The sequence below is a fragment of the Taudactylus pleione genome, unplaced genomic scaffold (assembly GCF_031769625.1).
Source record: "Taudactylus pleione unplaced genomic scaffold, aTauple2 ptg000138l, whole genome shotgun sequence".
Lineage (NCBI taxonomy): Eukaryota > Metazoa > Chordata > Amphibia > Anura > Myobatrachidae > Taudactylus > Taudactylus pleione.
In genome coordinates, this window is record NW_028284540.1 from 5,704,747 (window position 1) to 5,725,963 (window position 21,217).

At 43.1% G+C, this 21,217-nt stretch overlaps 1 pseudogene; it reads left to right on the forward strand.

Moving 5' to 3' along the window:
• Positions 1-477: 477 nt before the first annotated feature.
• Positions 478-20,711, forward strand: LOC148522818 (uncharacterized; annotated as a pseudogene).
• Positions 20,712-21,217: the final 506 nt, after the last annotated feature.

Sequence of the window (21,217 nt, forward strand, 5' to 3'; positions counted from 1 at the left end):
TTTTTGCTTTACTTTAGACTAAAAAGTACAGTATTGTAAGAAAATATTTAAAGCGCCATATTGGACAATAAAATATTCTACACAATTTACCAAAAGGAGTATTTTCTCAGTACTTTACAGTACCGTACTGTATGTCTACAACTGTCTGTCTACAGTATATAGAAAGTTTCAAAGGTGAGTAACCCTCAGATTGCGCAAGAGATACAATTCTGCAGCTCCCAACCACACAGAAGATGAAGTAATACCAACTTCAAAAGGGTACAACAAAACAGAAAAGTGTGTCTTGGATAGCGCTAATTGCATGTAATGCCTTAAATTAGGAAGGGAAATATGCATAAAATACCCATCCAATAAAATGATATCATTTATTCAGACAAAAATAGATTAAAAACAAGAACATTCATAACATAGATATAAAGAAGGAATCGGGATCCAAGATGTTAAAATCTCACCAAGTGGAGATGCTGCGGTGGGTTAATGCTAAAAATTAGCAAAGGGTCCCGGGCCAAAATTAGCTCGGTACCACCGCAGAAAACGTGTTTCGGACCTCTCAGGATCCTTCCTCAGGTAAAGGACCTTTGCCTGAGGAAGGATCCTGAGAGGTCAGAAACGCGTTGCAGGAGGTGCAAGTTTGTGAATCAGGAGGAACGTCTTTTGGGATCCTGTTGCCATTTGGACTACTATAAAGTTTTCTGCGGTGGTACCGAGCTAACTTTGGCCCGGGACCCTTTGCTAATTTTTAGCATTAACCCACCGCAGCATCTCCACTTGGTGAGATTTTAACATCTTGGATCCCGATTCCTTCTTTATATCTATGTTATGAATGTTCTTGTTTTTAATCTATTTTTGTCTGAATAAATGATATCATTTTATTGGATGGGTATTTTATGCATATTTCCCTTCCTAATTTAAGGCATTACATGCAATTAGCGCTATCCAAGACACACTTTTCTGTTTTGTTGTCTACAGTATATGCAAACAGTGTATACAGTAAACAAATTACATTGGCCTTTTTAATTTACTATATACTGTATACAAAAAAAAATATGATTGGGGAATTCTTTTTTGTTGCCACCTTGTTAACTTATAGCCAATTCTGAATTACAAATCAGGCATATCGTTCAGTGTGTATGCCAGATTTACATGCTCCCACAGTCGCATGCGATATGGTGTGATTCGTTGTTCTGCATGGCCAATCACACAATATCGCATGCGGTGCCATACAGTACATATTAATGAAGGATGGAACAAGTAATTGTTCCTTCCTTCATTAATCCCTGAAGTGTGTACTGGCAATCGTGTGATTGTACAGCAATGGTTGCAGATTCACAAAATGGCTGCCGCCCAGGACTAGTGGCATCGAAGGAACCTGCTCCCATGGAGCAAGCGACAGCATACATTTCGAGTGAGCATCGGCAATGCTGCTTGTGCATTTTAGTACATGGCAAAACAGAGGATATGGGGAGCATACAGCAAGCAGCAAGGATATAGTCGAGCACGGCAATGGTCGAAGATTCACAAAATGGCCACCGCCCAGGACTAGTGGCATCAAGGCAACATGCTCAGATGGAGCTAGCGACGGCATACATTTTGAGTGAGCACTGGCAATGCTGCCCATGCATTTGAGCACATGGCAAAACAGAGGCTATGTGGAGCATACAGCAAGCAGCAAGGATATAGTCGAGCATGGCAATGGTCATTGATTCACAAAATGAAAGTTGCCCGGGGCTAGCAGTATCGAGGAAACCTGCTGCCATGGAGTTAGCAACAGCATACATTTTGAGTGAGCATCTGCAATGCTGCTTGTGCATTTTAGTACATGGCAAAACAGAGGCTATGGGGAGCATACAGCAAGCAGTAGGGATATAGTCGAGTATGGCAATGGTCACAGATTCACAAAATAGCCACCGCTCGGCACTATCAGCATCGAGGCAACCCGCTCCCATGGAGCTAGCGATGGCATATATTTCGAGTGAGCATCGGCAATGCTGCTCGTGCATTTTAGTACATGGCAAAATAGAGGCTGTATATGATTTACTAAATTGAAATACTTACAGATCGAGTAGGAAGACACTGTAGAAGAGAGCTGGAAGAAGTAGAGACAGCCAGCAGATATTCAGACAGCAAAATCAGGAGGAATATTCTCAAAGGCTCAAAATGATCCAAACAGCAAGTCTGCACATGAAGCAACAGCTACCGATCTGCCCAGCTATTTTGTTGCTCATGGCGTGGCATGAGTCTCGCCATGGACTTGTGGCATGGCGTGCAGGCCTCTGAGTCATGCCATGGACTTGTGGCATACCGTGGTATTCTTCAACCAAGGATATGCTATGGCATGTAATACAGTGCTTAACTGCTGGGTGGCGAGTGCTCCACTGTTGTAATTTGTACTGAATGCCATACTGTTAAACTTACAGTAAATTGGATGGATATCACATTCACAGCATTTGCATGTTCACACAACCAATACTGTATTTTTAATGTCACATAACATACATACCATACAGTACAGTACTGTACCGTACAGTAAGATCTTATAACAGGATGCAAATCACTGCACATTCTGTACCTGTACAGTATTGAACATATGGTACAGTAACTGAACAGTAGAGAAGTTGCCCGAGTTGTTATCACGGTATAACCGATACTGTAGATTAATGAGATGCACTGAGATGGGACGAATTACAGTATGACAATTTTTTTTTTATTAAAAACAGCAGCGGCAGGAGTGCACAAGGATGAGGCCGCTCTGTGCGGTTCACTGTAGCTGTCGTGTGGGCTAGTGGTTAGGTGATCACTTTGGTAGAATTATGGTCCAGGTTTGATCCCTGGAAAAGAATATACCGTACCGTATACTGTATATTTTTTTTTATTGGCACTGTCTGCTCTGAACGCTATAGTGAAACTACTTCAGTAGTGTTGTACTGTAATACTGTAGTGTTGTTGTTTAAAAGGCTGCTTAAAAGTAAGACATTACAAACTGATCGTGCGTTTAAATAGTGCAAAACTTTCGTCAATGTCTGCGCTGTGATGGCTGTCTGCTTCGAGGGGTTGCAATGGGATTCCAGTGGAGGGGTTACAATGGGATCTGTAGCTCCAAGATAGGGCTCTGTATTTCAAACTGTGCGCCTAAACCGCAAAACGCAAACTTGCGACAACGCAAATGTGGTTTCAGCCTTACACACTATAGCGACGTCTCGGACTGTGTCTGAGAGTGGTTTCTGTCTGTGAGAGAGCTCTCTGTGTTCAAAGCTGACTGTGCGTTTGAAGCACAAAATAGCGTTGCATCGGAAACTCATGACAATGGTGATGCTCTTCCAACCTTGCAGACTTATTTAGTATGGTAATAGTGGGATCTGTATGAGAGTGAGCTCTCTGTATTACACGGTTGGCGCTATGGTGGCTGTCTGCCATCTGCGATGGATTAGAAATGGAGGGGGTACCTGTACAATGGGATCTGCGGTGCCAAGCCATACACCATGTAGCGCTATGCCATGGCATATGGAAGATCATCACTGAGCATGTGCAGTTGGTTGGCTATATTACTGTAGTCGGTATGCTGTTGAATTTCCATCTCTGGCGGGCGCATGCCCAGTAGGAGGGTTGCGGTGGGATTTCTGGTGCATGCCCAGTGGGCCAAAAGTCATACACAGTGCATCAGGTCCCTTCCCCCAAAGCAAGCAAGAGCCTCTCATTACCATAATAATGGATGCTTTGTTAATCCATTTAGTGTCAGCAGTCAGCAGTCAGCTCTGCCCTAGTGTCCTGAAAAATGCTATGAATAGTGACCATTGCCAAGGACACCATCCCCCATCTGCTAGGACAACTAGTGTGCTGCTATGATTATGCCTATACTGTATATTAAAAACTGACAGTGCCGTTGAATTTTGCACCACACAATAGTGATTTCATAACTGCAGAAACTGGTAGTGAATGGACTGTATAGAATGAGAGACAGGGCTCTTTATCACAAACTGTGCGCCTAAACCACAAAATGCAAACATGCAACAAAGCAGATGCGGTCTCGGCCTTACACACTATAGCGACGTCTCTTGGACTGTGTCTGAGAGGGTTTCTGTCTGTGACTTTGCCACTATGGTTATAACTACATTACAGTGCACCACAGATGCCTGCCTTAATGAGTGAATTAGTGTCGTCGTGCGTCGTGCGCCGTGCGCCATACATTATGCGCTGTGCGATGTACGACGTGCGTCACTGGCTATTGAAAATGGCTGCTAGGAGGGCGTGATGATTTTCCTCCGGCAAGCTCTTTGTCTTGGTGAAGTGGAGGGACCAAGCCTTAGGAACAAACCAAGACAAAGAGCTCGCATATAGAAGTGCAAGCAGAGAAGTACACAGGCACTATGGCCTGTGCCACATTGTTAGGTCACTGCAGCGCAGGTGGTCAGACCTGCTGAGCAGGGACAGGCCTCGCCTAGAACGGATCCGGAGACGTATAAGGCGAAGTAAGTACAGTATTGCTGTATAATCACATGAATTACAGTATACTGTACAATAACGAATACAGTACAATGCACGACTCTGACATACTCTACATTACTGTACACTGCACTCTAGGGTGTTGGATACTACAGTATCTGACGATGACTGACAGTTGTTACCACACACTGATATGACTGGCAGACATTTGATTGACAGGCTGATTAAATCTACGTATTGTACTGTACATGGACTAAAGGGTGACACACTATTGGTCGACATAGCTTGTTTGTATAATAAACCTACAGTAACAAAAGGCTAGTTGATTGATCCACCATTCTAATGCCTGTCGACCAAATCTATGTTAACCTACAGTACTGTACACACTATTTATCTGTGCTGGGCCTGCCCCCTTTAAGTCTGACATTATTACTGTATAATGTCACGGACAGATTCAGGGGTCTCCAATCAGCTCCCAACTGTCATCTCACAGGCTGTGTTTGAAAAATGAAATTTGGGAGCTGATTGGCTGGTATCTTATCACTTCTCACTCTGTGCCCCATTTACAAACGAAGGGAAATACCAGCGGGAATTTTCATTTAGTATCACTGTGATACAAATGAAAATTCCACTGGTACTGTATTTATTAATAATGTACTTACCCCTCCGGTGAGGTCCCGCGAAGTTCTCAGCGAGATCCTCCGCTGGGTTGCTGGCAGCTTAACGCTGCCAGCGACGGGCTCCAGTGTCATGTGCATGTGCATGACAGGGAGACCCAGCAGTGCCTCGAATGCTTAGTTGAAGCTGGAAAGGCACTGCCGGGTCTCCATTGCTGGCAATGGGGCCCACATCGCTCTCGCCATCTTTTGTGCCATCTTGTACAGCTCGTGGGGTGGCGACAGTGCCACCCACAGAGCCTCTGTGTGACGTTGCACCACTTGGTCAAACAGTACTTTACTGTACTTTATATTTTTTTATATACTGTACAGTACAGTACCATACTGTTTTATGTTGGGCCCCTATGCCAACTTCACAGACTACAGTAGTTTTTGTACTACAGTATACTGTATTGGTTTGTATTTTAATCAATAGCTAATTCCCTAAGGCCTTCTACAGTACTGTACCCTCTCCAATTTGGAATAGAGGTCTGAACTCTTGTTTTCAAATGCTCCTTAATGATGACATGTATTTTTCCCCACAGGGCAAGAAGCAACCCCTGCCCCGGCAGCGCCACCACCACCGCCGCCGCCATCACCACCACCGCCGCCACCACCACCACCGCCGCCACCACCACAACCGCCAGCAGCCGGGCCCAGTGGGCTGAATTGTCGGAGTAAGTACAGTACACACTACTGTACACTGTTCTCTCTCTCTCTCCTTTCTCTCTCTCTCTCTCTCATTTGTGTGTTTGTTTTTGGTGTTATGGAGACTCTGGTCAAGATTTGTACAGTTTATTTGTTTCAAAATGTTTTTGAGGGAAACTGACAGTACAGTGTTCTTTTTCCACAGTCCTACCTCCACCACCACCACCACCTTCTGCAGCCTCCTCCTCAAATGACAGTGGTAATGATTAAAACAGTTACAGTATGGACACAATAGTGTCATGCTACTGCCTTTTTGATTTTTTGTATAATTTTATTCTTCTTATATTGTACACACAGACAGACTCATCATTGATGAGGAGGCTGCAGGTTTAAGCCCCATGCCGCGTAAGTACAGTACACTGTATATCTCTCCTTTTCTTCCCTTGTCAGTCTCTCTCTACCTACGGTATCTCTTTCTCTCTCTCTTTCTCTCTCTTTATCTCTCTCTCTCTTTCTCAGTGTCTCTCTTTTCTGTACTTGTGTAATAGTAACACCAACTGAAGGGTATATCCCTTGTCCCAGTGGTCTCAGATGGCCGCGTAAGTACACTAAACCACATTTTTTTCTACAGTACTGTATCTCTATCTCTCTCTCTCTCACCCTCCCTCTGTTTTTCTCTCTCTCTTTTTCTCTCTTTATCTCTCTCTCTCTTTCTCTCTCCCTCTGTTTTTCTCTCTCTTTCTCTCTCTCTCTTTCTCTCTCTTTCTCTCTCTTTCTCTCTCTTTCTCTCTCTCTCTCTTTCTCTCTCTCTCCCTCTTTCTTACTCTTTATCTTTCTTTCTCTTTAATTTTCCTCTCTCTCTCTTTTTCGCTCTCTTTCCCTGTTTTTCTCTCTTTCTTTTTCTCTCTCTCTTTCTCTCTTTCCCTGTCTCCCTCTGTTTCTCTCTCTCTCTTTTTCTCTTTCTCCCTTTTTTTCTCTCTCCCTCAGTTTTTCTCTTTCTCTCTTTCTCTCTCAAAACATCTCCAACGTCTTCTCCTTATTCAATAATTGTTTCTGTCCTTGTATATTTTAGTTGAAGACATTGAAGGGCCTCAGCCCTCCCCAGGGCAAGAGCAGGACCCGGACTCCCCTCCCCAGCCAAGTTAGTACTGTATACAGTTTTATACTGTAGGACATTTTGTATTAATACTGTAATACAGTACAGTATATACTGTAGTAATGTTACAGTTGATTATGTTTACCCTCTACTTTCCCACAGAGTACCGTACAATACTGTATTATTATTTTCTTTACGCAGAACACCTCCATATAGTGATTGTGGAGCTGGAGAGCAGCGAATCCAGTAAACCTTAAACTTGTTTTTTTTTCTCTCTCTCTCTCTTTCTTTCTTTTTTTCTCTCTCTCTCTTTTCTGTAACATACTGTCATTTTTTTCAACAGCATCACCAACCAGTGGCCTCCCCATGCCATGTAAGTACAGTACTGTATCTCTCTACTTTATTTCCCTAGTCTCTCTCTCTTTCTCTCTCCCTCACTCTCTCTCTCTTTCTTTCTCTCTCTTTCTCTCTCTCCCTTTCTTTCTCTCCCTTTCTCTCTCTCTCTCTCTTTCTCTCTCCCCCTCTATCTCTCTCTCCCTCCCTCTTTCTCTCTCTCTTTTTTTCTCTCTCTCTTTCTCTCTCTTTACATATTTTTTTTCCGACAGTTCCAGAGACCGTACCCCCAGCCGGCCCCAGCGAGAGTCTGCGTAAGTACAGTACTATACACTACAGTACATTGTTCTCTCTCTCTCTTTTTCTCTCTCCCTCCCTCCCTCTCTCCCTCTCTCTCTCCCTCCCTCTCTTTCCCTGTCTTTCTCTACCTCTATCTGTCCCTCCCTTTCCCCCTCCCTCTCCCGTCCCTCTCCTCTCTCTCTCTCTCTCTCTCTCTCTCTCTCTCTCTCTTTATCTCTCTCTTTTTCTCTCTCTCTCTTTCTTTCTCTGTCTCTTTCTCTGTTTTTTTCTCTCTCTTTTTCTCTCTCTCTCCCTTTCTTTCTCTCCCTTTCTCATTCTCTATCCCTCTCTCCCCCTCTATCTTTCTCTTTCTCTCTCTCTCTCCCTCTCCTTTGTTTCTCTCTCTTTCTTTCTTTCTCTCTCTCCCTCCCTCTCCCCACTCTCTCTCTCTTTTTCTCTATCTTTTTTTCTCTCTTTTTCTCTCTCCCTCCCTCTCTTTCTCGCTCTCTCCCTTTATTTCCCTCCCTTTCTATCTTTCTGTATCCCTCTCTCCCCCTCTCCTTTGTTTCTCTCTCTTTCCCTCTCTCCCTCCCTCTCCCTCTCACCCTCTCTCTCTCTCTCTCTCTTTTTCTCTCTCTTTTTTTCTCTCACTCTTTCTTTCTCTCCCTCCCTTTCTTTCTCTCTCTCTCATTTTCTTACTTTCCCTTTCTCTCTTTCTCTATCCCTCTCTCCCCCTCTATCTTTCTCTCTCTCCCTCTCCTTTGTTTCTCTCTCTTTCTTTCTCTCTCTCACTCTCCCTCCCCCCTCTCTCTCTCTCTTTCTCTCTCTTTTTCTCTCTCTTTCACTCTCTCATTCTCCCTCTCTCTCTTTCTTTCTCTCCCTCCCTCTCTTTCTCTCTCTTTACATCTGTTTTTCCCACAGTTCCAGAGACCGTACCCCCAGCCAGCCCCAGCGAGAGTCTGTGTAAGTACAGTACTGTACACTACAGTACATTGTTCTCTCTCTCTTTTTCTCTCTCTCCCTTTGTCTCCCTTTCTCTCTCTCTTTCTCTCTCTTTTTCTCCCTCTCTCCCTCCCTCCCTCTCTCCCTCTCTCTTTCCCTCCCCCTCTTTCCCTGTCTTTCTCTACCTCTATCTGTCCCTCCCTTTCCCCCTCCCTCTCTCTCCTCCCTCTCTCTCTCTTTCTCTCTCTCTCTTTTTCTCTCTCTCTCTCTCTCGCTTTTTCTTTCTCTGTCTCTTTCTCTATTTTTTCTCTCTTTTTCTCTCTCTCCCTCCCTCCATCTCTCTCCCTCCCTCCCTCTCTTTCACCCTCCCTCTATTTCCCTGTTTTTCTCTACCTCTATCTGTCCCTCCCTTTCCCCTTCCCTCTCCCCTCCCTCTCCCCTCTCTCTCTTTTTCTCTCTCTCTCTTTTTCTTTCTCCGTCTCTTTCTCTCTTTTTTTCTCTCTCTCTTTTTTTCTCTCTCCCTATCTTTCTCTCCCTTTCTCTCTCTCTTTCTCTCTTTCTCTATCCCTCTCTCTTCCTCTATCTTTCTCTTTCTCTCTCTCTCTCCCTCTCCTTTGTTTCTCTCTCTTTCTTTCTCTCTCTACCTCCCTCTCCCCCTCTCTCTCTCTTTTTCTCTATCTTTTTTTCTCTCTCTTTCTTTCTCTCCCTCCCTCTCTATATTTCTCTCCCTCCCTCTTTTTCTCTCTTTCTCTCCCTTTCTTTCTCTCCCTTTCTCTATTTCTCTATCCCTCTCTCCCCCTCTATCTTTCTCTTTCTCTCTCTCTCCCTCACCTTTGTTTCTCTCTATTTCTTTCTCTCCCTCCCTCTCTTTCTTTTCTCTCCTTCCCTCACTTTCTCTCTCTTTACCTGTTTTTTTCCCACAGTTCCAGATACCTTACCCCAAGCTGGCCCCAGCGAGAGTCTGCATAAGTACTGTACACTACAGTACATAGTTCTCTCTCTCTTTTTCTCTCTCTCCCTTTGTCTCCCTTTCTTTCTCTTTTTCTCCCTCTCTCCCTCCCTTCCTCCTTCCCTCCCTCTTTCTCCCTCTCTCTCTTTCTTTCTCTCCCTCCCTCTCTTTCTTTCTCTCCCTCCCTCTCTTTCTCTCTCTCTCTTTCTTTCTCTCCCTTTCTCTCTTTCTCTATCCCTCTCTTCCCCTCTATCTTTCTCTTTCTCTCTCTCTCCCTCTCCTTTGTTTCTCTCTCTCTCTCTCTCTTTCTCTCTTTTTTTCTATTTCTTTCTCTCTCTCTTTCTCCCTCTCTCTCTTTCTTTCTCTCCCTCCCTCTCCCTCTCTCTCTGTCTCTCCCTCCCTTTCTCCCTCTCTTTCTCTCACTCTCTCATGTGTTTTCAGGGAAAATTACATGTTTTTTTCCCCACAGTTCCAGAGACCGTACCCCCAGCCTGTTCTCTCTCTCTTTTTCTTTCTCTGTCTCTTTCTCTCTTTTTTTCTCTCTCTCATGTGTTTTCATTCATTTTTTGACTTGTCAACATTTGTTTTTCTTTGACACACAGGTGACTGCTTTATAGTGGAGACAGGCAGCAGCCCTGCCCCAATCTGTAAGTACAGTAGTGTACATTACATTGTTCTACCACTGTATACTTACTGTCTCTTTCTCTCTCCATGCATCTCCAACCTCTTCTCAATACACGCTAATTCTTTCTCTCCTTGTGTTTTTCTTATTTTCCAGTACTGTAGAGTATGTTTTGGTGACCTGTCTTTAGGTGCATACACGCTAGATGATTTGGATGAACGCTAACAATATTGTTCAATGATACAGTACAGTACATTATACAGTGTTGTTCATATCATCTAGTGTGTACTGTATGCAGTAAATCACCAAGGATGCATTTGTGCACTCCCCCAAGGCATCAACGATATCCGCAGTGGGCTGTACATGCAGGTCAATCTATGGATATTGTTAACCCTCCCACCCCCATGTCTTTCTTCGCTACTGGCATCTGCAAGTGTGCATAGGGTACACTTGACAACGCCGGCACTGTGAGGAACAATATCGCCTCATATACTGTATACAGTACCTGGTCTAATGCCCATGTCCCACACTGTACAGTAAGTGGATACTGTCATTAAAGTGTAATAATACAGTAGTAATAGTACTGTCAGGCTGAATTATTGACATTTTTCCATATTGTTTTCATGCAAAATGACAATTTTTTTTACCCACAGTGCAAGGCACAGAAGGGGACCAGCCTACAACGAAGGCCTGGAAAAGGAGGCAATCCATTTTGTGTAAGTACTGTACCGTAGACTACTGTACATTGTCTTCTACTGTATTGCACTCCTTTTTTTTACTTTCACAGTGTCTCTCTCTCCCTCACGTACTACAAAGATCCATCTCACTTGCTATGGGGCTCGCTTGGGCACTGCCGGACAATCTACCTGGTTACACGTGGATCTGAATCAGGCCCTACTGTAATTCTTTCTCTACTGTACTTGTGTAACAGGAACATTCTGTTTTTTCCCCCCACAGTTTTGCAACAAGGAAAGCCCCATCGCCAGACCTCACTGACCCAAATTTGGGTTTTTGCACGCGTAAGTACTGTACCTTACACTACTACAGTATACAGTACTGTAAATTGTCTTCTACTGTATCACTCTCGTTTTTTGTGTGTTTGTATTGGTGTTATGTATGGAGGTGTTATTTTTTCTACCGTATAATTGTTTTTTTCTTAAACACACAGTAAAAAAATTCAAAGAGGAGCAAATGGAGGCACAGCTCCCTGGACTCTGTACGCGTAAGTACAGTACTGTATCTTTTTCTGTCTCTCTCTTTTTCTCTCTCCCTCTCTGTCTTTCTCTCCCTCCCTCTCTCTCTTTTTCTCTCTATCTCTGTCTTTCTCTCTCCCTCTCCCCCCTCCCTCCCTCTCCCCCCCCTCACCCCCCCTCCCTCGCCCCCCTCCCTCTTTCTTTTTCTCCCTCTGTCTGTGTTTGTTTTTGTTGTTATGGAGGCTCTGTTCAATATTTATACAGTTTATTTGTTTCTAAATGGTTTTGATGAAAACTGTTCTTTTTCCACAGTCCTACCACCACCACCACCACCGTCAACACCACCACCACCACCACCCAGTGGCATCTCCATGCTGCGTAAGTACAGTACACCACATTGTTTTCTACAGCACTGTATCTCTCTCCTTTTTTTCCCTTGTCAGTCTCTCTCTCTCTCTCTCCCTCTGTCTTTGTCTACCTCCCTCTCTCTTTTTCTCTCTCTCTGTCTTTCTCTCTCCCTCTCCCCCTCCCTCCCTTTTTGTTGTTATGGAGGCTCTGTTCAAGATTTATACAGTTTATTTGTTTCCAAATGGTTTTGATGGAAACTGTTCTTTTTCCACAGTCCTACCACCACCACCGGCAACACCACCACCACCACCCAGTGCACCACCACCCAGTGGCCTCTCCATGCCGCGTAAGTACAGTACACCACATTGTTTTTTACAGCACTGTTTCTCTCTCCTTTTTGTCCCTTGTCAGTCTCTCTCTCGACTACTCTCTTTCTTTCTCTCCCTCCCTCTCTTTTTCTCTCTCTCCCTTTTACACCCTCTCTCCCTCCCTCCCTCTTCTGTACTTGTGTAACAGAAACATAATTTTTTTTCAACAGCATCAAGAACTGAAGGGCCCCAGTCCTTTGCAGACTTTAAAACGTGGCTTGGCGCCCAGAGTAAGTACCGTACACTACTGTACTGTACATTGTGCTCTCCTTTTTACAATGCCTCTCTCATCCTCCTGTACTCCAAAGACCCATCTCCAACCTCTTCTCCTTACACACTAATTGTTTCTGTACTTGTGTAACAGGAATATTTTTTTTTCCCCCACAGTGCGGGAACGTGGAAGGCCCCAGCCACAGCCACAGGCCCCCACTGGCCAGTTGCCGGAACCTGGGCCAAGCAGGCCTCACAGGCCGTGTAAGTATTGTATGCTACAGAACTGTACATTGTCTTCTTCTGTACTGTCTCTCTCTCCTTTTTTTGTTTTCACAGCGTCTCTTTCTCTTCTGTACTACAATGATGCATCTCCAACCTCTTCTCCTTGCACACTTTGTGTTTTTATTTTTTTTATAAAGGACATCACTCTAAAGGTGCCCATCCACTTAATGATACCGATATGACAACCACTGCATGATTACAACATTGTAATCGTGCAGTCATTTGTCAGTATGTGATGAGCCTACTCTGAACAAACAGTTGTTCAGTGCAGGGTCATCAATCATTTGCAAACATGCTTTGCAGATACTGTACAGTAATAGTCATTAAATTGTGTGAGGTTACTTTACTGTATCTACTCCGCACCTAAAGTATCCCTCTGTCTGCCAGCCTGAAGCTTCAGTCAGTATAATGACCTTTGGTGTAGCAATGTTTAGACTGTACAGTACTTTTCCTGCATTGTACCGTATTTTAGTGTACAGTACTGTAGCCATTGTATTGTTTTGTTCATTTATGTACTGTACAGTACTTTGTTAGGAGCTACAGTAGCCAAACCATGTACAGTAGCACCATACCATATAAAGGTAAATACAGCACTGTTAATGTGAATATATTTTTTTCCAATACAGTCTTCCATCAGGGACCTCAAGGGAGGCAGGGACCATGCCTGACTCGAGGTAGAGTACAGTATTTATGGTAGTGTCAAGATTGTACAATATTGTATATTAGAGTTGTAATACTGTACCCTTTTATTTCTCCCTACAGAGCAAATAATTTTTTTTTAGGGCTGTATCGCCAGATGGCCCACCACCTGGTCGATTTATTTTAAAAATTTTTGTTGATTTTATTTTTGTTTATTTTTGATTTTTATTAAAATTCTTTATATACAGTACAACTTTTTCTTTCTTTACTTGGTTCTGTGAATAAAGTACAGTATACTGTATTTAAATTTATTGATACTGTAGCAACAATATGGTAAGAAAATACAGTACAGTAAGTCACCCATTTAGTACTTTTATTAATTGCACACCACTCTTAAGGGGTGATTTTATAAACCTTGGAGAGAGATAAAATTGGAGAAACTTTAAATACAGTAGCACCAACCAATTAGCTACTACAGTAACTGTCATTTTTCAAAGACAGCCTGTACAGTGACAGTTAGGATGTTATTGGTTGGTGCTATTTATCTACAATTTTATCTCTGTCTAAGCTTTAACTAAATAAATACACGACAACAGTAAAAATAGGAAAAAAAGAGTCCACAGGCAAATTTCTGAATAAAAATTTATACTGTACATTATACAGTATTTATACTGTACATTATACTTTGCATTGACTTCCTGCCTACGATGGGCAGAAAAGCTTCAAATTGAATACAGCGATAATTTTACGCCAGGCAATATGACGTAATCGGCTAAACTTTTTTTAGCCAATCACGTCTTTTTGCTCCAATGGGTGAAAAAGTGCCAACCAATGTGCTCCCAACTGTCATCTCACAGGCTGTGTTTGAAAAATGACAGTTGGTAGCTGATTGACTGACACCTTATCACTTTTTTTATCACTTTTCACTCTGTCTCCTAACATTGCTTAGTACAGTAAATAGACCCCTTGGAGTGAAAAGACGAGACCGGCTAAAAAAAGTAAATAGACCCTTAAATTGAAAACGGCCCTCAGTGTATACAGTACTGTATGTCTACTGTACTGTATACTACTGTAAGTGCCGGGCAGCTGTGAAATCACTGGGATTGGCAACAGGGATACTGTACAGTATATGACTGTGGGCAGCAACCCCCATCGGCCGGCACGCCCCTGGTGAGTGAAATCCTGGCCAATAGGACGATACACCCCTGCATCTGTGTGTTATTGACTTTTTGTACCTTTTTAATGACAGATGCACGTGTTGGGTCTCAGGTGCACTTAAAGACTGAATTACATACAGTACAAACACCAATTTTATAAATTAATGACAATTTTTATTTAACCTACAGTAACATGCTGTACAGAGGGGGGGAACTTCTTTAGCTTTCCACCCCATAGTCCTCTACCTTTCCCCCGCTTCTTTCTTTTGCCGCTGGCATGTCCTGGAATTCCAAGCTTGACATGGACATGTACAGTACCTAGGAGGAAGGAGATGACGTGAGAACAGTCCTTCCTCAATGCTGACCGATACGCCCTACTGGACTGAGGACTACACAAAAAATGTAGGCTTTTAAGTTAAAATCATCACTGGCACTTTTGGCCTCAGATCCAGAGTTTCACCTATACCAAGTGCAGACTCTACCTTGCATCGGAGTGCAAGGTCCACTGTACGCCCTGAAGAAAGGAGGATAGGCAGAGACGAACAGACAGTAAGAGACAGGTACGGTACATACAGTACTCACCGGAGATACTCTTTTTCTTCGTCCCGCTCAATCCCATACAGAGGTCCCTGTAGGAGAGAGAATATGCCATGCAAGGCCCTTTCCTGCTCTAATAGTGTGTCACACTAATCTACTGTAACATTAATATCAGTCCTACTGTATCTCACCAGCCTAACAAACTACAATATTAATGTACAGTACAGTTGCCCTCACAGAGGGCCTACCGGTACCTGTTATGGTGGAAGAGGCTTTGAGGGGTGGAACTTCTTTAGCTCTTTCGCTTTCCACCCCTGTAGTTCTCTCCTGTCCTCCGCTTCTCTCTTCACATGGGTCTTCCTCTCTTCAGATCTGTTGGTCTACTGTAGGTTGGGTTTAATGTTCCGTTGGCCTCACATAGGGCCTATCTGTTATGGTGGAAGTGGCTTTGAGGGGGGGAACTTATTTAGCTCTTTTGCTTTCTACCTGTGTAGTCCTCTCCTGTCCTCCGCTTCTCTCTTCACACGGGTCTTCCTCTCTTCAGACCTGTTGGTCTACTGTAGGTTGGGTTTAATGTTCCGTTGGCCTCACATAGGGCCTATCTGTTATGGTGGAAGAGGCTTTGAGGGGGGGGACTTCTTTAGCTCTTTTGCTTTCCACCCCTTTAGTTCTCTCATGTCCTCAGCTTCTTTCTTCTGCCGCTGCAACATCTTGGCCAGCAGCGGCGCTGGGTCTTCCTGTCTTCTGACAAGTCCCTTCAAGTCGTGTTTGTTGATTGAAGATCTGTACTTGTATGCGTGACTGTCCTCCATGCATGTTTCCTTGGCATGCGCAGCACCCCATTCAACGTGTCCTTTATCTGGGTAAGTTCTTCTTTTCCTATCCTGAATCTTGCCCGGCATCTTGAGAGGATATCTTCTCTTAAATTGTTGGGGATTAGCACTTTCTTCCGACTTCCATCAAAGTTCACCCGCTTGGTCCAATTGCAATACAGGTCACGTGTTCTTGAAATATTGCTTGCGCATATCGATGCATCTCACAATTGACAGCTCTGTAAATTTCATTGTCCTTGTCAACGTTGATTACAGCCAGTGGTATATCCGGTAAGGGTGTTCCAAATACAGTCAGTGGTGCTGGGGTGCTCGACATGACAGGCGTTCCTGGTGAAAGTATAGGCATGCTTGCATTGTTGATCCTCGATTCTTAAACTGACCATTCAGGCAGGTGATATGATGCTACTGGTGTACTCTCCCACTGAGGCAGGCTGCATGATGGCACTGGTGTCATGTCCAAGTGGTCTGATTCCACTGTATTGTCCATATTTAGCAAGTGGAAGGATGGGTCAGTCTTCAAGTTGAAATCGTCGTCATTATCCTGAGGCTCAAATTCATCCGGTGTGACCATTTCATACTGGATTGCCTGGTCATGTCTCTTCCTGGTACTCTGGGCAGCAGCCTCTTGCCATTCTTCTTTACTTTGCCAGATTGCTTCTTTCATTGCTTCTGCAATGGTGTCCTTCAGGCCTTCCTTCAGCTCTTCTTTCAAGTTGTCAATTTTCACTTCCAGATGACCAACTTTTCCCACAAGATCTCTCACCATCCAAGGACAGCTACATGTGCATGCATTATCTTCTTGGAATGACAGTTTTCGGTGAGTTGGTGAGCAGGATACATCTTCAACAAGAGGCTCAAAGGTGTCAAATTCTTCGGGTCCATAAATCACTGGTGTTTGCTCCTGGTTCTGGACGTTCATGGGTTGCTCCACGTTCCCAGTTCCATTTTCTCCGATGTCCATTTGCAAAGAGTTGTTCTTAGGCTTTGCATTCTTCCTTGCCTTGACTAGAAGAGGTACCTGTAAATTTTCCTTACCTGTTTTCTTCTTGGAAGGTTTGCTTGTAGACAGTTGTGGGACTAGTGCACTCAGCCTTTTGGTCATTGGAAGTGGGCAAGATTCATTTCTGGTGTTGTAAAAACCTTTGCTCTTCACCATTTTGACAGTTCGGTGCACTCTGAAATACACAAGTATAAAGACACTAAATACAATGTGAAGTAAAATAGTGGAAATACATGTACTGTATACAGTAAATGTTTCACATTGCAACACTGTAAGCAATTACAGTACTCTTTCTGCACTTTCAAGAATGTGCTGCTACTGTACTCTATACAACTCCAGTAATAACCCTATCACACAGAAAAGCAAATTACAGTACTGTAGCATTTACAGTAAAACACTTTACTGTACTTAGTGCAGTAATTTGCTGATCTGATTTTTACTGTGTGAAAGGGTCACATTCACCTTACATTGAACCTGGTCATTTTGAATGTTTTTTTTCAACAGTAAATATACCGTAGATTCAATCAAATATACCATAGTACATACTGTATGCTATAGTACTGTACACAGTACTAAGCAGTGTTAGGAGACAGTGAAAAGAGATATGGTACTGTAAGGTACCGTACAGTACTGCACCAACCAATCAGTTCCCAACTTTAATTTTTCAATGTTACATTTGAATAATTGCATTTGGGAACTGATTGGTTGGTAAAGTACCTTACAGTTTCACTGTCTCCTAACACTGTGCGTGTGTTATACAGTATATACAGGTAAATATAGGAGATTACAGCGCCAACTGTTAAAGCACTAACCACTATTGTGAGATTGTATAGAGGCACAAGATAATAAATATCATAAATAATACAGGTGTCTAAAAAACACTCCCTAATTATATACTGTACAGTACTGTACTGTACGGTAGGTGTCAGCTCATCAGTAATAAAATGTGTGAATATCTGAACTGATATACAGTATAGTACTGTAAAGTAGTGCACCAAATGTGCTATTTTTATAACATAAATCAAAACTTAGTGTGTACAGTACCATTAGAACCATTAGTGTAAAAGTTAAATGTGCAAAGTGGTGCAATAATGCATTGATACAGTACTGTAGGTATATGTGCAAATAAGTGACTATGGGGACGGGGCATACCGAGGCAGTGGGACATTAAACACAGCAATATTGCGACTGAAACTAAGATGGCCACCAAGCAAAACAAGATGGCGGCAGGGACAGGATGGTCACTCATGGGAGACTATGAGGGGCAGCAGGAGGCTAGGAAATGATCAGTGTGTGTGATAGTTACTCGATATACAAATAAGCGTCTACGGGGATGGGTGAAGGACGGGGCATACCGAGGCAGCGGGACGTTAAACACAGCAATATTGTGACTGAAACTAAAATGGCCGCTGAGCAAAACAAGATGGCGGCGGGGACAGGATGGTCACTCACGGGAGACTATGAGGGGCAGCAGGAGGCTAGGAAATGATCAGTGTGTCTGATAGTTACTCGATACACAAATAAGCGTCTATGGGGATGGGTGAAGGACAGGGCATACCGAGGCAGCGGGACGTTAAACACAGCAATATTGCGACTGAAACTAAGATGGCCGCCGAGCAAAATGAAACAGTACCGTATGCATTGAAACCTCGCTACGCAAATCAGCGTCTAACACAGCAAACTGCAAAATGACCATGAACCATAACATAGCAAGCTCCCGTACTTACAGTACCAGCGGGTTGATACTGTAGGAAACAGCTGTAGAAGCTCAAGGTACAGCAACAAAGGTGACTCAGAAGTCAGGCAGAGTTGCAGAGGTAGATCACGGTAATGAGTAGCAACAACAGTTTCTTAGAAGTCAGGCAGCATTGCAGATAGTAGTAGTATGTCAAGGGTTCGTACTGTTGATACGTGCCGATGAGACAATCCGAGCAGCAAGTCCATACAGTTAAGTAGCGGATTCACAGTGTGGATAGCTAGTTCGGTCTGAGACGCTCTTTTATGCTACCAGAGACAAAGAAAACCTTGCAGCCGAAACTCTGCCATGCCATTGGAGCACAAGGAAGTGCATTTTTCAAATACACCAATCAGCGGTCAGATTTTCAGCGGGAAGGAATTCTTTTGTCTCTGGTAGTATAATATAGCATCTCAGACCAGCCTACCGATCCACACCATGAATCTGTTACTTAACCGTACGGACTTGCTGCTCGTATCATCAGTACGATCATTTGAGATACTACTGTCTGCAACGCGGCCTGACTTCCATGTCGCTGTTGTTGCTGCTCATTACTGTGATCTACTGTAACTCTGCCTGACTGCCGAGTCACCTTTGTTGCTGTACCCTGAACTTCTACAGCTGTTTCATACAGTGTATCAACCCGCTGGTACTGTAAGTATGGTAGCTTACTACTGTACAGTACTGTATGTATGGTTCACAGTCATTTTGCTGTGTTTTGCCTCCCGTGAGTGACCGTCCTGTCCCCGCCGCCATTTTGTTTTGCTCAGCGGCCATTTTAGTTTCAGTCGCAAAATTGCTGTGTTTAATATCCCGCTGCCTTGGCATGCCCCGTCCCTGTAGTCGCTTATTTGCATATCAAGCTTCAGTTAAACACACCGTATTCCATTGATCGATTCCAAGTCACCCATTGTCCCATATAGTCTCCCATGAGTGACCGTTCTGTCCCCACCGCCATCTTGTTTTGCTCAGCGGCTATTTTAGTTACAGTCGCAAAATTGCTGTGTTTAATATCCTGCTGCCTCGGCATGCCCCGTCCCCGTAGTCGCTTATTTGCGTATCGAGCTTCAATTAAACACACCGTATTCCATTGATCGATTCCTGGTCGCCCATTATCCCATATAGTCGCGTGAGTGACCATCCTGTCCCCGCCGCCATCTTGTTTTGCTCAGTGGCCATCTTAGTTTCAGTCGCAATTTTGCTGTGTTTATTGTCCTGTTTGTCTCCTTCATACGGTAGATGCATATTAGCGTATTAAGGGGCATACTGTATGTACTGTATGAAAGCTTGATGTGAGACTAAATTGGGAAAAATATATCACTAATTAGTTCAAAACTATCATTTATTAAACACAGCCTGCAAAATTAAATTTACTAGCTGGTTATACTGTATATACCAGTGTACAAATGTTATGGCTGATGTATAGTAAGAATGTAATACCCCCCTGTGTTCTAAAAGACTGTACAGTACTGTGTTATACAGAATATATTTTTTAATATACTGAACATTAAATTATGTACTGTATACTGTACTCAGTCTGTATACTCAGCAACAGTACTGTACCGTATTTCTCTTGTTCTCTCCACAGATTTTGTCATCAAACATGGCAAAAATCAGCAAAGCCATCAGCAAGATAATTGCAAGCATGAAAAAAGAACACAAAACAACACGACAGATCCAGGCCTGGCTGAAAGAGTGTGGTGTTCTTGTTAGTTTACAGACTGTGTGCTATCATGCATTTGAGAGAACGCGGACCAGATATAGATTTCCTTCTAAATGCACATGGTAGGTACTTTACAGCAACCTTTTTTTATTATACTGTATGTTGCTAGATTGCTACTGTATTGTGTTACAATTTCAACACTAACTGTCCAATAATTGCTACAGTATATGCTCTGTATGTGTTCTACTGTAGGAGCATCAAAATGATTGTGCACAAATTGACTTGTGAGAATGATGAGCGTACAGCGTTACAAATAAAACGTATTCTAAAAGCAGAATGTGACCTGGACATATCCTGTTCCAGGATCAAACGGATGTGTACGGAACTGGGATGGACTTTTGGCCCTACAAGGTACTGTACATGAAATATATATATATATATATATATATATATATTAATAATGCACTGATTTTTCATGACAGTAAACTAAAACTTGTTTTTATTCCACAGGATAAATCCCATGATAAGGGATGTTAATAAAGTAAGGAGAGTTGAACAAGCACGACGGTGGTTAGAGAGTGGAGAGAATTTTAATGACTTAATTTTCACAGATGAAACTTTGGTTTCTCTCGAAAGGTTCTCAAGACTGTCTTTCTGACACCGTGCACATCTCTCACTTAAACCACGTCCGAAGCATCCGTTAAAGGTCCATGTATGGGGAGGTATATCTCATTGAGGTGCAGGACCGATCTATATTTTTGAAGGTGCAGTACAGTAATGTTTGTTGTAAAACTTATTTACAGTCCTATACAGTGTACGCTTGTTACTGACAACAATTTCTCATCTCTTTAGGCATCATGGATAAGACCTTCTTCCAAGAAAAAATAGTAGATTGCTGTATGGTGCCATTTGTGAGAAAATGCTTTCCATCAGGACATCGATTATTCCAGGATAATGATCTAAAACATTTTGCTTCAGCGAAATTCATGGAAGAGAGAGAGATAAATTGGGAACGCACACCACCAGAGTGAGTATTGTCCTATAGTACTGTATTAACTGTTTATTGTACAAAAAAGTATGTACAGTACCGAACAGTAATTATTCTAGTACACTTTTTACTAAAGTACAGTACTGTGACTGAATATTTGATTTTTTTTACTTTCCTGTAGGTCACCGGACATGAATCCCATTGAAATGGTCTGGGCCCAGTTGAAGAGGTTCATCAGGTCTGATGTGAAACAAACAACTAAACAGGAACTTTTGGATGGGATAATGAAGTTTTGG